The sequence below is a fragment of the Mustela nigripes genome, chromosome 13 (genome assembly GCF_022355385.1).
Source record: "Mustela nigripes isolate SB6536 chromosome 13, MUSNIG.SB6536, whole genome shotgun sequence".
NCBI lineage: Eukaryota > Metazoa > Chordata > Mammalia > Carnivora > Mustelidae > Mustela > Mustela nigripes.
The window spans coordinates 95,706,808-95,721,247 of NC_081569.1; the positions used below are offsets into that span (position 1 = coordinate 95,706,808).

At 36.9% G+C, this 14,440-nt stretch overlaps 1 pseudogene; it reads right to left on the reverse strand.

Annotated features, from left to right (window-relative positions):
• Positions 1–4,487: 4,487 nt before the first annotated feature.
• LOC131998812 (cysteine and glycine-rich protein 2-like) lies at positions 4,488–4,903 on the reverse strand (annotated as a pseudogene).
• Between the last annotated feature and the right edge of the window lie 9,537 nt (positions 4,904–14,440).

Consider the following 14,440-nt stretch of genomic DNA (forward strand, 5'->3'; position numbering starts at 1 on the left):
TAAGACTTCAATAACTAGGCCCTTTTACTCTGTCCTTCAGCCACTCATATTGCTCTTTGTGTCTTAAAACACAGCACACATGCATGCGCGCATACACACTCGCGCGCCCACACACACACCCCTCAGACATTTGCTCTCTATCTCCAACCTTCTATTAAACTACTTATTGATCTATAGATCTACTTCAAAGTTATATTCTCAGACAAGCCTTGCCACACACCATCCCCATAGCTAGCCCCAATAACAAAGTATCTCTACTTCTTTCATGTGGCATTCATCTCTCTCTGTGGCAGTTATTTGCTTCTTTTTATATCTTCTAGGTGATGCTAAGGCCCATGCCACTGTTTACTACTTTATCTTTATTCTGTTATATAGTCCCTACAAATTATATGTACTTAATCTTTAATTGTGAATGGTAACAAACAGTAATTTTCTTTTCTTTCTTTTTTAATAGAAATACACAGCTAAATGCTAAAACTTAATATGGACCCGTACCAGCAAATAAAATATACTAACTATAGTTCTGTTGATCAGATTTGCACATTTACCAAAATTCAGAGAGATACTACTATCTTGTGTTTTACTTCTACAAGACAAGAAAAGGGAATATTTTTCAAACCAGAGCACAAGTCTTTAAAATTATAACATTTATCATCGACTACTCCCTATTTTGACTTTTACAGGGATGGTCTTTTATAGTTATAAAACTATTATTATTATTATTCTGGTAAAACAAGTCTATTGCTAGCTAATCACTATGCTGAAGACCAAAAGAAGTAAAAAATTTAAGGTCAATTTTCCTGTTACTATGATTTTTAAAATAAATTTAAATTTATTTGTTCCATCTAAATAAAAGACAATGGAGGAGATGGTATTTTATAAATATAGAGAGGAAAGAGAGATCCTTGTTTTATGTTATTTTGTTTTGTTTATAGATGAAAGAGCACCATGGTACACAATGCTAGAAAGGCATTGCAAAGTAAGTGTCTGTAAAGTGTTCAAAGTAAAGTAGATCAGGGTGAGAAATACCTCTCCACCACATAATTTTGTCCTCTTGCCTATCCTCATAGAGTTCCTCAGAGGTGTTAAGCAGTAGGGTAAATCCGAGTTGGCTACAGCTTTGTCAAATTATCTAGACTTTATTAACATCATTCACTGAATGATGATCATATCCTCATGAGGCAATATTTACTAAAAATCCACAATGCTCAAAATGCTAAGGGAATTGCAATATATAAGAAACAATACAGTATCTTAACTTGGTTAATTTACAGTTTTTAAATTTTATTTTAAATCGTATTAAAGAAGAGTTCAGGACTCTCTTCTTTGTTACACAAATGAAAATGTGATTTTACTTTCTTTTTTTTAAAAAATATAATTATTAAAAAAATTTTTTTTTTATTTATTTGCCAGAGAGAGATATCATAAGTAGGCAGAGAGGCAGGCAGAGAGAGAGGAGGAAGCAGGCTCCTCGTTGAGCAGAGAGAGCCTGATACAGGACTTGATCCCAGGACCCTGGGATCATGACCTGAGCTGAAGGCAGAGGCTTTAACCCACTGAGCCACCCAGACGCCCTGTTATCTTACTTTCTTAAAACTCATCCTTTATGTTTCTTCAGCGTGATTTTGCCATATATCTATGTAATTCTATTAACCTTAGAGCATTCCTCATATATTTAAAGAAGTAAGCAGGAAGATTAAGTTAGGTAAAACTTACACTATAAGCCTTAGTGAAACAAATGCAAAATAGTAAAACATAAAACTAATTGCAAAATGGTGCCTAGAAGTCTAAGAAAATCATGTGATCATATGCCCAGCACCTAGAAAGAAAGGATCTGTATGCTAGGCACACATATGGCACCAGCACAAGACAGGTTTTCTCCCTAGCATTTTTCTGTAGCCATATCTATGTACAGCTTGGGGGGCAGCGCTGGGGGAATGGGTGAGGGATTACCAGTCAGATCCAGGCAGTGTTCATTAGAGAAGTGGTGACAAGTGATAACAGAAACTTGTTTTTCCTTTCCAAGAACTATCTGCTAAAGGAGAGTTGTCAGTCAGCCTTTGGGAATCTTTGCCTGTGTTCAGATGCTACTGTTCTCTTGGTGCATAATCAGGTCTGTCATTAACACCTCCATAGTCTCCTATATTTGGGCAGTGAAGAGAGGGTTTCCCTCTTGTGGGTGAGTCTCAGTGTTTTACTATGACATAATCAAAAATAAAATGGTAATTCTTTATGAGATCTCATTTATGCCTTAAATGTTCTAGTGTGAAAATTTATCTTCCTTCTCAACATTATGACAAGGTTTTCAATTTGTCTGAATATATCCCTGACTTGGAAATTGGTAGGTTAATTAGCTGGGAAATAGGTCTTTTCTCACTCTGTGCTCACTTTTGCCACTTATGTTTGTTATTTATTTATTTAATGTATTTATTTAATGTTAGAGAGTGCGGGGGCAGGGGCAGAGGGAGAGAGACAATCCACAAGCCGACGCCCTCCTGAGCAGAGAGGCTGGCACAGGTTTCAATCCCAGGATCCTGGATCAAGACCCAAGTCAAAATCAAGAGTCGGCTACTTAACTGACTGAGCCACCCAGGCACTCCTTTCCACGTATTTTTAATGCTGTCTTACTCCTCTGACTATGCAAGCTGCAATGTTTTTCCTCAAAGTTTAAAAAAGAAAAAAATCACCTCAAAGGCCTATTGATTCTTCAAGCATGTTCTAATTTTGCAAGTTAGAGATAGAGTCGCTAATTACCTTGTGGTTGAAGGTTGATTCCCTGCTGTCAAGAGCCAGGATAATGTATTATACTTATTGGTAATTAATAACTTAGAAATTGTTAGACGTAGATTCGCACTCATGTAGAATTTGAAAGCTGCATAGCCAGTGCGTATCATGGTAAATATGGAGCACTTTTTATTTCCTTGATTACAAAATGATGGTCACAAATGCCTGGTCCTTCCACTGGACACACCATTGGATTGTACTCTTAATATTCCTGTTTGAGTCAGGTATGTTCATGTGACTGGCCATTTATGAAATATGGACAGAGTCTTTGGAGTGCCCTAAAGGGCCAGTGTATATTCTGTTGCATTACCTTCCCTATGAATTGCCATATCTTAATCCTGAAATGAAGAAATAGGGCCTCTACCAGTCCTAAGGACCTGCATTTAACAAAACTTCCTGCTCCTTTATATCAAAAGTATAACATGGATGAAACACAAATATTTGATGTTGATAGCCATGAGATTTGGGGATTATTTGTTACTACGATATAACATAGCCATTCTGACTTAGACGAAGTGAGAGCAAAACTGAGTCTAAAAGAAGGAATGGGAGTTAATTGGAAGAATGGAAGGGGAAGAGTGTTCTAAACAAAAAGGTGTGTCATAGGCAAAAGAACAAACAGATTTCAAAGTCCATTGTTGGGGGAGAAAACACTGAATTAGGGACTTGGATTTGATAAAATCAGCAGAGAAATCTCAAATAGGTTTTTAACTATGTATTGAAGAGAATGAACAGAGCTGGTGGTTTTCAATGGAATATGGTATAAAAGACACATCAAGAATATATTGGGAAAAAAAATCAAGTTCTACTTTTCCTAGAAAGTATACGCTTCTTGGAAAATCTTCTCCGAGTTACCCTAATCCTTCCTGTAGCCCCTGACATTATGAGGACTCATCAATTTCAGCTTTTGACCTCTCAGAAAATCTGTAGATTTTTTTTGGATAGCTTTTATGGCCTGCAAGTGTTTAAAAAGGTGGACAGGAAAATTAAGCCAGATAAAACTTATGGATGCTAAGCATTTTAGTGAAACATAGGATCCTGCCCCAAAATAAAATAATGCAAATAACGTTGAAACTTTTAATGGAATAGAAGTTATATTTATTTAATATTAATAATCATTTTACAATATGTAATTATATCAAGTCAACATATTATACACTTTTACCCAATGGTGTATGTCAATTATATCACAATGATGCTGGGGAAAAATAAATAAAAATTAAAAAAATAAATGTTTTTGGAATATTACATTTGAATAGTAAATATTACATAGGGATACTTTTTACTTTCAAGCTGAACTTTTATTTAAAATATAAAAGAAGGGAGCTTGGGTGGCTCAGCTGGCTAATCATACGCCTTTGGCTCTCATCATGATCTCAGGGTCCTGGGATCAAGTCCCTGCATTGGATTCCCTGCTCAGTGTGGATTCTGCTTCTCCCTCTTCCACTGCTTATGCATTCTCTCTCTCTCTCTCTCTCTCAATCTCTGTTAAATAAATAAATAATAAAAATTTTAAAAATAAAAAAAAATGGCTCTTGAAAATACTGATAAATAAAGCAAAAATATACACTGCTCTCTTTCTACTAGTCAGTCAGTATATCTATGGACAGGGACTTATGTGCTCATAGAATTTTACCGTAGCTTCATATTATTAGATTATGTTGAGTTTCTCTGCATATGATCTCAGTTCTGGATATACATCTTTACTGAGCATGAATAAGGACTCCTGCTCCATAACCATAACCAATCCCTGGAGCCCAAAGTTTTTGCATAGCATTCTTTACAATAGATTTCATCTTCTTGGAGTTGTGGAGTCAAGATCTTTCCCACAGTTGGCACCTAGGAAATGGTTTTTGTACTAGGGTTTTCCAGCTCCAATTATCCCCTCAGCAGCATATTCAAAATCCCTACATGTGGGACACTTTTCAGTACCACTGTATTTCTGAGCCAATTTGGAAGTGTTTGGGTGTGTTATAGCCATGTGAGTTTGAACACACTTAGGTTTGATACCCAGCCTCTCCTCACTGTCCATGTCGAGTGCGCCAGTGCCCTGGCTGCAACAATAGCCTTTCAGACCATCCTTCTTTCTACAGCAAGATTTGCAAGTAGATCTCTTCATCATGCACCACTGCCACTGTGCCATCTAAAATTGTCCTGCAATCTATGCACAGAAAGCAGTAGCTGTGGAAGCTCCTCCCAGCTCCATAAACCTCTTCCACAAGGTTCACAGCGCTCCCACAGGCCCCACACTTGTTTTCCAGCTCTCCAGATGAGCATTTGAATTGGAGGTAGGACCGCACACTGCTGATGGGAGCTAGGGAAGCAGGGCAGAGGGAGCCCAGAGAGGAGTCAGGGATCCCAGGAAAACCTTTGCAAGACTGGATGTATGGATGGCTAGTTCACGGAGACTTTGTATTTTTATTTTTCTCTAATAATCTTATATTCTCTCAGTACTGATTAACTTGTATATTTAAATGGTCCCTTAAAAAGCACCAGTTATTTTTCAATTCACTAATGTTATTTGAAATTATTCTTGTTCTTTAAGAACCTTTATTTCTTAATACTATGCATGTTCAATTATTTTTCCTTAGATTCTTAAAAAATAATAACTTTATTGGGAAAAAACAATTCAAACAAAATGTACAAAGTAATTTGGTTACAAATCTTCAAAATAACAGTCAAACTTCATTGACTATTTCATCGTTCTATAGTTAGTATGGAAATAAATGGGCTATAAATAATCAGGCTTGTGAAGTATAAATCTAAGCTTGTCAAGCTTAGCTAGTTAGAAACTGCTTTTTTTTTTTTTTTTTTTTGTATTTCCATTAGTCATGAAAGATACGCAGAATTGCTTCCATGTCACTTTTAAGTAGCTGAACATTTCTATATATGCATATTGCCTGGGGATATTGGAAATAGAAATTCCCCCAAAATTAAGTGCCAGATTGTCAAGAAGCATAAACACAAGGGGTAAAATTTTACCTTTAGCTATGTTAATGCAAATCTAGTCACAGTCATGAATATATTATTTTTATTCTTCTCCATCTGAGATTGCTATATCAGAAATGGAATTTTAGCCCATTTATCCTGTGGATATAACACATTACATATGTACCAGAAAGCACATCTTTTTTTTTGTTGTTCCTTTTTTTCTTGGTAATGCAAAATAGAGCCAGTAGCTCATTTTCTTACAGAATCTGAGAACCTTCACCAATCCTAATATGGCTGTCCCACCAGCATATTATTTCAGTATAAAGCAGAGCAGTGCTTGAAGCTGCTGAACTGGGCCCACTCTCTCTCCAGGGTTACCAGATGGTATAAACCGATTGAATTAATCAGTGAGCTCAGTGAACCACTGGCTAATTCCATGAAGGAACCCTACCTCTCATGAAACTGATGAGTTGTTTTACAGTCTTGATCAAATTGAAGAGTCCTGTTATTACTGTGTAGACAAAGTTCAAATTTATCAGACTGCTTGGGTCACTTTTTAGATGGCCATATTTCCCATAAATGTATATTTGAAGGTATAGTATAGTGTGTGTGTGTGTGTGTGTGTGTGTGTGTGTGTGTAGAGGGGAACTGGAGTTTGCAGTCCTGAGAAACCACGTGTAATCCATTGCATTATTATTTTTGCTTACTCTATCCTCTCAAAATGCAGAAGCCATAGATAACAGCTACACATGATCTCAGACAAGAAAATCTAGTATCTTTGAGTTTTTATTTAAATGGAAATACACCAAGATAATTTGAAACTATGTCTTCATTAATATTTTAGCTTATATTCATATTGCTGATGTCCATATCAGAAGTATTGTTTTTTTCCTGTCATTTATTTTACTTGTTTTCATGAACTCCAAAGTGTGATTGTAGATGGGCCTGCTGGGATGGTGAGACATCCATGTATATACACAGGACAATCTATAAATAACACTGGATTTAACTTGTCTAGGAGCTGATCTTGAGGAGAGATCATGAATCATAATAATCCATGTGCTGGATCCCCCTACATAAAGATAGCTAGTATTTACTGAGAAGTTGCACAGACCAGGCACAATCCAAGGGTTTTACATGAGTTATTTCATTTAATCCTCTCAACAGCTCTGTGAGATATAATGGTTACTACCTACTTCTTGCACATGAGGAAAGTAAGACTTGAAGAATTTAAGTCACTATTAACAGTATAATTTGTGGTCTCTTTCTCCTCAGTTTTATCGAGAAATAATTGACATATATCATTGTATAAGTTTAAGGTTTACAACATGATGGTTTGATTTACACGAATTGTGAAATGACTACCGCAATTGGTTTAGCTACCCTCCATCATCTCACATAGATTAAAATAAAAAAAAAAAAAAAGAAAAGAAAAAAAATGTCCTTTTGTGATGCATAACTTGTCTTCTTAAAAAACATGCTGTAACAATGTAGGCTTTTCCTCAGTGTGAGAGTCCCTTGAATGCAAGACTGTATGTGTGTAACTACTGGTGTGAAATTCAAACCAGGCTTTTATTCTGTCTTTAACACTAACTACACATAAAATTCAACACTGGATGTCTCAATGTTGTTGCCAGTGCCTCTTTGGTTGCAACACTCACAGGGTGAATACAATACCATGACCAAAAGGTAAGAGGAAAAGCCATGGGGGGACATAGAAAGGAGACTAACAACATAGCCGAGGTGTGTCACACGGCTACACTTGAAACATCAAATAGCAGAGTGTTTAAAGAATCAGAGCTAATAGGTCGATTCATTTCTTTACATAGGTGCTCTTATTCTTTTCAGATATAAATTAGCCCAATCATATTAAATATCACGCACTGTGTGTAGAGTTGGGTAATGATCTCCATCAAATAATGAGTGCGGAGGGTACACTTCACTCCGAGTGCCTTCTGTTCCAGCTGTTTCTACTTATCTTAATTTTCTTAATTGGGTTACGATTAGGCTGCGAATGAGATGTTAACATGGGAATCGGAGCTTTTCAACAAAAGGGTTTACTTTCTTTATTGTTTTGTGGTTCTTAACTTTCAGAGGCCTATTTCTTGCTACATGTTAATTAAAAAATATTACAAAGTGTTTAAGACAAGCTTATAGCATATAGAGAATAACCTATTTACATCTGAGCAGATCTAACAACTTGCCTGCAAGAGAACCACTGTTCAGGAAAAAAAATTTCAGTTTCTTTAGGGGATGAGATAATATTTATTTTAAAAAGATTATAATCTCTCATCTATTTCTGCCATTGTCTGCAGGCCTGATCTCACTTGCTAATAGGAATGCTCTCAGCTAGACAAGGCTGGGATTAGGATAGTACAAGTGAGGTCCAAGGCCTTGCTAGTCAAAGTGCTATCTTCGCATTAACACCATCAGTATCACCTGAGAAATTGTTGGAAATTCAGAATCTTAGACCCAGTTTAGTTTCAGTCCTGTTGAAACAGAATCTGCACTCTTACAAGATCCCCATGTAATTTATGTGCACATTAAAGTTGAGAAACCCCATTAGAGTCTGATTATAGCAACAAATGAAAGGCAATTCCAAATTTTTAAGAAAAGAATTAATCATCATACATTCTGATCATAGATTAAGAACATACAGGGCACTGGGTGGCTCAGCAGGTTAAGTGTCTCCCTTCCGCTCAGGTCATGATCTCAGGATCCTGGGATCAAGCGCCACATCGGGCTCTCTACTCAGAAGGGGGCCTGCTTCCCCCCTCTCTCTGCCTGCCTCTCTGCCTACTGTGGTCTCTCTGTCAAATAAATAAATATAATCTTAAAAAAGAAAAAATATATGAAATCCCAGCTAGGTTGAAGTAGTCTTTTGACAATTAGATTTAAATTTTTAGTACTATCACTATTTAGATTAAAAAAAAATCAGTTAAAAGACTTTAAAAGCATTATGTAAGAAAAGTACAGAGCCAAAGTTGAGTTGGCAAGTGTTATTATATTGGTTCTTTAGGCTGTTGTTCTCTAAGGAAGCTAGACAATCCAATTTTCTTATCTTCTGTGGGTCAGTGGTCCTGTATGTTTGAAGACGAATGTAAGAGTCTGTGGGAAGCATTTCACTTCATCCATAATTTTCCCCACTGTTTTCTTATTCATTTTAATCATTGTAAGCCTTTTATTTATCATTTAATTTCACATTACTCAGTTAAGTGCACTTTACTGCTAAAAATTAATCAGTAATATATTTTCAAAACTTCTGTTCCAAAAGAGCTGATTTTTTGAGGAATGCTGTGGAACTGTTTATTTGGTTGCTAACCATTGATGTCAAGGTGGCTTAGTTGAGATTGCTGCGGTTATCCTATGAGAAGCAGAATATACCTCTAAAGATTTCCTCTGGTCAGTGATTAATCACTGTTACCTTTCTTCACCTGTTTCTTGGCTGTCTTGAGATTTTAAAATGTCATCCACAAATTTTATCTGTACATTAATTGTTGGACTACCCAGTTCCTGGCTGCAGAGGGGCTTTGTAATTTCTGTAACTGGTTTGATGGCTGGGACTGGTATTATTTGGAACAATTTACCCAGGCTTAATGGCTATTTCTGCAGCAATTTACCATGTACTTCGTTTTCTCCACATTATTACCAGCCTTCAGAATGTCAGATGTCCCTGTCCTATCTTTCCCTTCACTCTCATCATCAAGTCTTCGCCTTCCAGATAGCTCAAGCTCCCAGGGGCTGGGCCTCTGCTGCTCTCATACCAACTGCAGAACCTGAATATGTCTCCTGATCTGTTGCTGTATTCTGAGATAATAGTAGGACCGCCATCCTTTGCATTCTGTTCACCTACCACATGTTGATTAAGGCAGCATACACTGGTTCCGTATATTGCTGGCCAAGTATACCGTTCCTCATTTCTCCATGGTCTCTTCACTGGAAGAAGTTTACGTACTCCTGATCACCTCAATCCCTTCCTGTAAACTCCCATAGGTTTTCACTGGTCATTTCTCCCAGGGGATCTCTGTGGCTTTCTGTACTGTTACTGCCCGAGCACCATTTTTTTTGGATAAGGATCTACGTTATGTGTTTACATCTCATCCTATCATCAGAGAGTATGACAACCTTTGTAGTCTTGCTCCTTGTTACATCTGTGACTTTGTGGATTATCTGTGTAGAAAATTGAATTTCCAGAAATGTGAAGCTCTTTTCAATAGTGTCCCCTCCCTGATACTTGGTCCTTTTCACTGTGAGAACTTAATCCCCAGTGTCTATAGAGAGAGGGACATGGTGGTGAGGTCACAGGGTAGTTATCTACACTGAGGCCATCTGTACGCCAGTCATTTCTGCTGGCTAGCCTCAATGGAGACTGCTATGTTGTCCCTTTAGGGAAAATAAGAAGAAGACTTTCTGCATTCTGGTCAGGGCTTACATTAACCTCCAGAGGGCCTAGAACATGTATCCCCAAAGCCGGGAGGTCCTTGTTTGGATATCAACAAGATGGAAGGCCAAAGATGGGGTCAGTGTTGTCATCACTCTCACAGATGCTTTACTTCCTTAAAAGAATTTTGGAAAACATGGCAAAAATTTAAATTTAAATATAGGTGGTGAGTATATGGATGTTTGGCATGTTCTGTATATATTTTTTAAAGTTTACATGGTTTCACAATAATACTTGTTTTAAAATTCAATCTTGTTATATTGAGATACTTCTACATATTTAAAAAGGAGGAAACTGAAAATCTTCTATGAACATCTTTGTCAGGTTTCTGTTAGTCATTATTTTATTGCTGACTCTGGCAGAGCAACCATGCCAGGAAAACTTAAGCCTTAAGCCTCCTGTGGTTCCTTATGTCTGAATACTCTTCTCCCCCCCCCCCCAAAAAAAAATTTTGGTCCCTTCTGATCTGATATTTTATTAATATTAACCTCAAAAGGGCCTTTCCTGCTCAATAACTAAGTCATTCATCTCAATCTTTCCTATTTCTCTTCACTATTTTACTTTTCTCTATAAAAATTAGCATAGTTTCTACTTATATATGTATTTTTATTGAATGTCTTCCACCACTAAAATATAAGTTCCATGATAACACTGTATATCCAGTACCCATAAAGTGCCTGCTATATAGTAAGCACCAAATAAATATTTGTTGAATGGGTAAGTGAACAAACAAATAAGAAACTTAATATCAGATGCCCTTACCCCCATAGAATGTCTTAGTGCATGAGTTGGGATTCATATTTATTCAAAATCCCACTGAACTCTTGAAAGTTCTATTTTCTTGATACCTTTGCTTCCAATACTTTGCAGCCTCTTGACATCAGGATTCAGGCAGATAAACCCATGGATGGCTCAAAGACATAAGAGCTTTGATTAAGATTTACTACCAATGGGAATAAAAAAATGTGAATTACCACAGTGATCCAAGATAATTTAACTGTGTGTGTAGCAGACACTGTGTCCATGGAGAAGATCTTATTTTCAGGATTCTTTATTTCTCATAGCCACTGCACTGTGACTTAGCTGAAAAAAAATTGAGACTCTTTCCTCAAGATCTACAACACCCAGAGGAAGGGTAGATAAATTTTATGTTCTTTACCCTCCTCAGAGCTAATAACAGAAAGAAAAGAAATGATAAACACTCAAAACACTTAAGAGAAGTGGTAAATTAGACTTCAGAAAGCCCAGAGAAAGTGGACTAGCATTGTCATAAATACCTATTTGAAATGCCAGATTTCTGATGTCTTCTCATACTTTCAATGCATCTTTTAGACAGGGTTTTAAGGCAGATGTCTATGCTGAGTGAGTGTTGAGCATGTTACTTCTGCTCTATAATGATGTGATTTCAGTTGAGAGGTAATTCATACCAGTTATTCCAACTCATGTTAAAATCACAAGATGAGAAGCATTTCAGGCCAGCCCATCTCTTGGAGCAAATGTTTATGACTAAACCACAGCTGTACCATCATGTGATGATGTAATATGTCTTAAAATGATAAAGAAGGTATTTTGATTGAACTAACAAAAGTAGGAAAGCTAAAGACAACATTTTATATTTAGAGTTACAAGCTTTCTAGTCTTAGAGTAAAAATATGTTTTCTTTTCAGTTTTTTTCTCAAAGAATTTTATAGACTCTGACCCAGAAAGCTTGCCACAGTAAGTGCATTTCTTTGTCTGTGATGTTGCTACCAAGAATACAGTAGGCGCCAGGATTTTGTTCTTTTGTTTTGTGTGTGTGTTTTTTTAAGAATACAAATAGCTTTATGTTGGAAACACATGGTGTTATTTGCAATAAGGTCATGAAAAATGTAGAAATGAGAAGCTATGGATGGGGGCTGGAAATATATCTTCTCTACGAGGTTTGAATAACTGTTGTAGAGATTATTCATTTAAATTAGCAATTATTTTGTTTCCTTAATACCTTGATTTTACATATGACTTTTTTTTCTCTTTGAAAAGATGAAGAATTCAATGAGCTCTAAAGTGTGTAATACCTCCCTCCCCTCACACATACACACATACACACACACACACACACACACACACGAATCGTGTCTTTAGTAGTACCTATATAGTACACTATATGCTGTGAAACTAGAAGCTGGGTGCTATTGTGAACCGAGATTTCCTCTACTGTTTGAGCCCCAGTGAAAACTATCCTTGTGTCTTTATGATAATTCTTATTTATACCACTAGTAAATTATTCCTGGAATTTATGAGATTGTTTGTTATTTTGACAAAGATATATATGGGGAGATTGCCAAAAGACAAAGATCTTCTATTGTGCATTTATAATTTGGCATGAGTTAGATTCTTCTTCCTCTTCTCTTCTCCTTGTGGCCCTTTCTCTCTATCCCTCCCTCCTTATTTCTTCTACTCTCCTCTCCTTTTCCTTCTTTCTTTTCACTTCTTTGTCCATGTCTGAAATCACTATGGGATCACTCAGTGCTCCCAGAGAAAATGGAAAAAGCACAAAATCCCTCACTCTTTGCAAATATCTGTCATTCTAGCCAAAGGAATCTTGCTATTTAATGCTAGCCAAATGCAAATATCAGACTTTTATTCTAAGAGATTGTGTGTTCCACCAGAAGATTCATGGCTAGGTATCAATGGATGGTTACCAATCCTAGCTCTCTCAACAATAAACTCAGGAAAACTGATCATTTGTTCTGCCTCTGCTTTCTCATCAATGCAGTGACAACACTACCAGTTGTGTATAAGGTAAGGTCATCTTTCAGTGGCAGCTCTTCTACTTTGTGCTAATCTCCAGGAATGCTTAGAATGTCGTCCTGACACTTGATAGGAATAGGGGTATGTTAGCTACTTATAAAGTGCAAATTACAGTTTGAAACTCCCATATAATATAGGTGCCCAGTGCTAAATTACCCACACTGTTTTGGGATGGATTGAAGGTTTACACTCAGTTCAATCTGCACAGCCTGGATTTAGCTACATAACCAGTTAGCTATTGAAAAATACCATTGTAGGGGTGCCTGGTTGGCGCAGTTGGTTGACCATCTGACTCTGGATTTTGGCTCAGATCATGATCTCGGCTCATGAGATGGAGCCCTGCCATGGGCCTCCATGCTCAGCCCAGGGTCTGCTTAAGATTCTCTCCCTTTTTCTCTGCCCCTCCTGATCGTGCTCTCTCTATCTCTCTCTCAAATGAATAAATAAATCTTAAAGTACTGCTGTAAATTTTTGACTGGGCAACCCTGAAAGCAAGATGCCTTGCATGTCTTACTGATTTATAATATGATGAAAAGAACATCTGCAGTTGAGAATAAACATGGGACTGCACCTGGAAGTGTCAGACCCTCTATGATGGGTATGTTCTTCTTTCTCCTAATGTGCCATACTCTTGACTTTTGCTAAAGGTTTTTGTCACCACACCCTATGGAGACTTGTGAGTCCTTTCTACCAATTATCAGGCCCTTTGTAACTGATTCACTTGAACCTTTTCAGATATAGTTGAGAGGTTGACTTCAATTTTTTCTTCTTTGCATTCACTCTTACTAAAGTAAACATATTTGCAAAACAGAACATAAGGGAAATAGTAATAAAGGATTTGTTCTTATCTCCAAAGCTGTTTATCATTATAAATCACTTTAGAGAAATATCAGATTATAAAATATAAGGGTACATAATTTCTCAAGGGATTTTTTGGGAACACACACACACACACACACACACACACACACAACCTTCCAAACATTAGGAAGTAGTGTTTGACATTTATTTTGACTCAGCAAAACAGATTTTTATGGTCATAATATATTGTGTATGTTGATGCTTATTGTTATTATTGTCTTTCCTAAAAATCTGCAAATAAGACTTTTCAAAATTAACCAGTAGCTATTTCCAATTTTATTTTATTTTATTTTATTTTAAGATTTTATTTATTTATTTGACAGACAGAGATCACAAGTAGGCAGAGAGGCAGGCAGAGAGAGAGAGAGAGGGAAGCAGGCTCCCTGCGGAGCAGAGAGCCCGATGCAGGGCTCGATCCCAGGACCCTGAGATCATGACCCGAGCCGAAGGCAGCAGCCCAACCCACTGAGCCACCCAGGCGCCTCTATTTCCAATTTTACATAGTCATTTATGTTTATATCTTAGTGAACTTAAGAGTCTTGACCAGATACCTTTAAAAAAAATCCAAAAAAAAACCAGTAATTTAAAGTTTATTCCAGCTCTAATGCAGGTTATTCTGACTTTAAAGTAGCA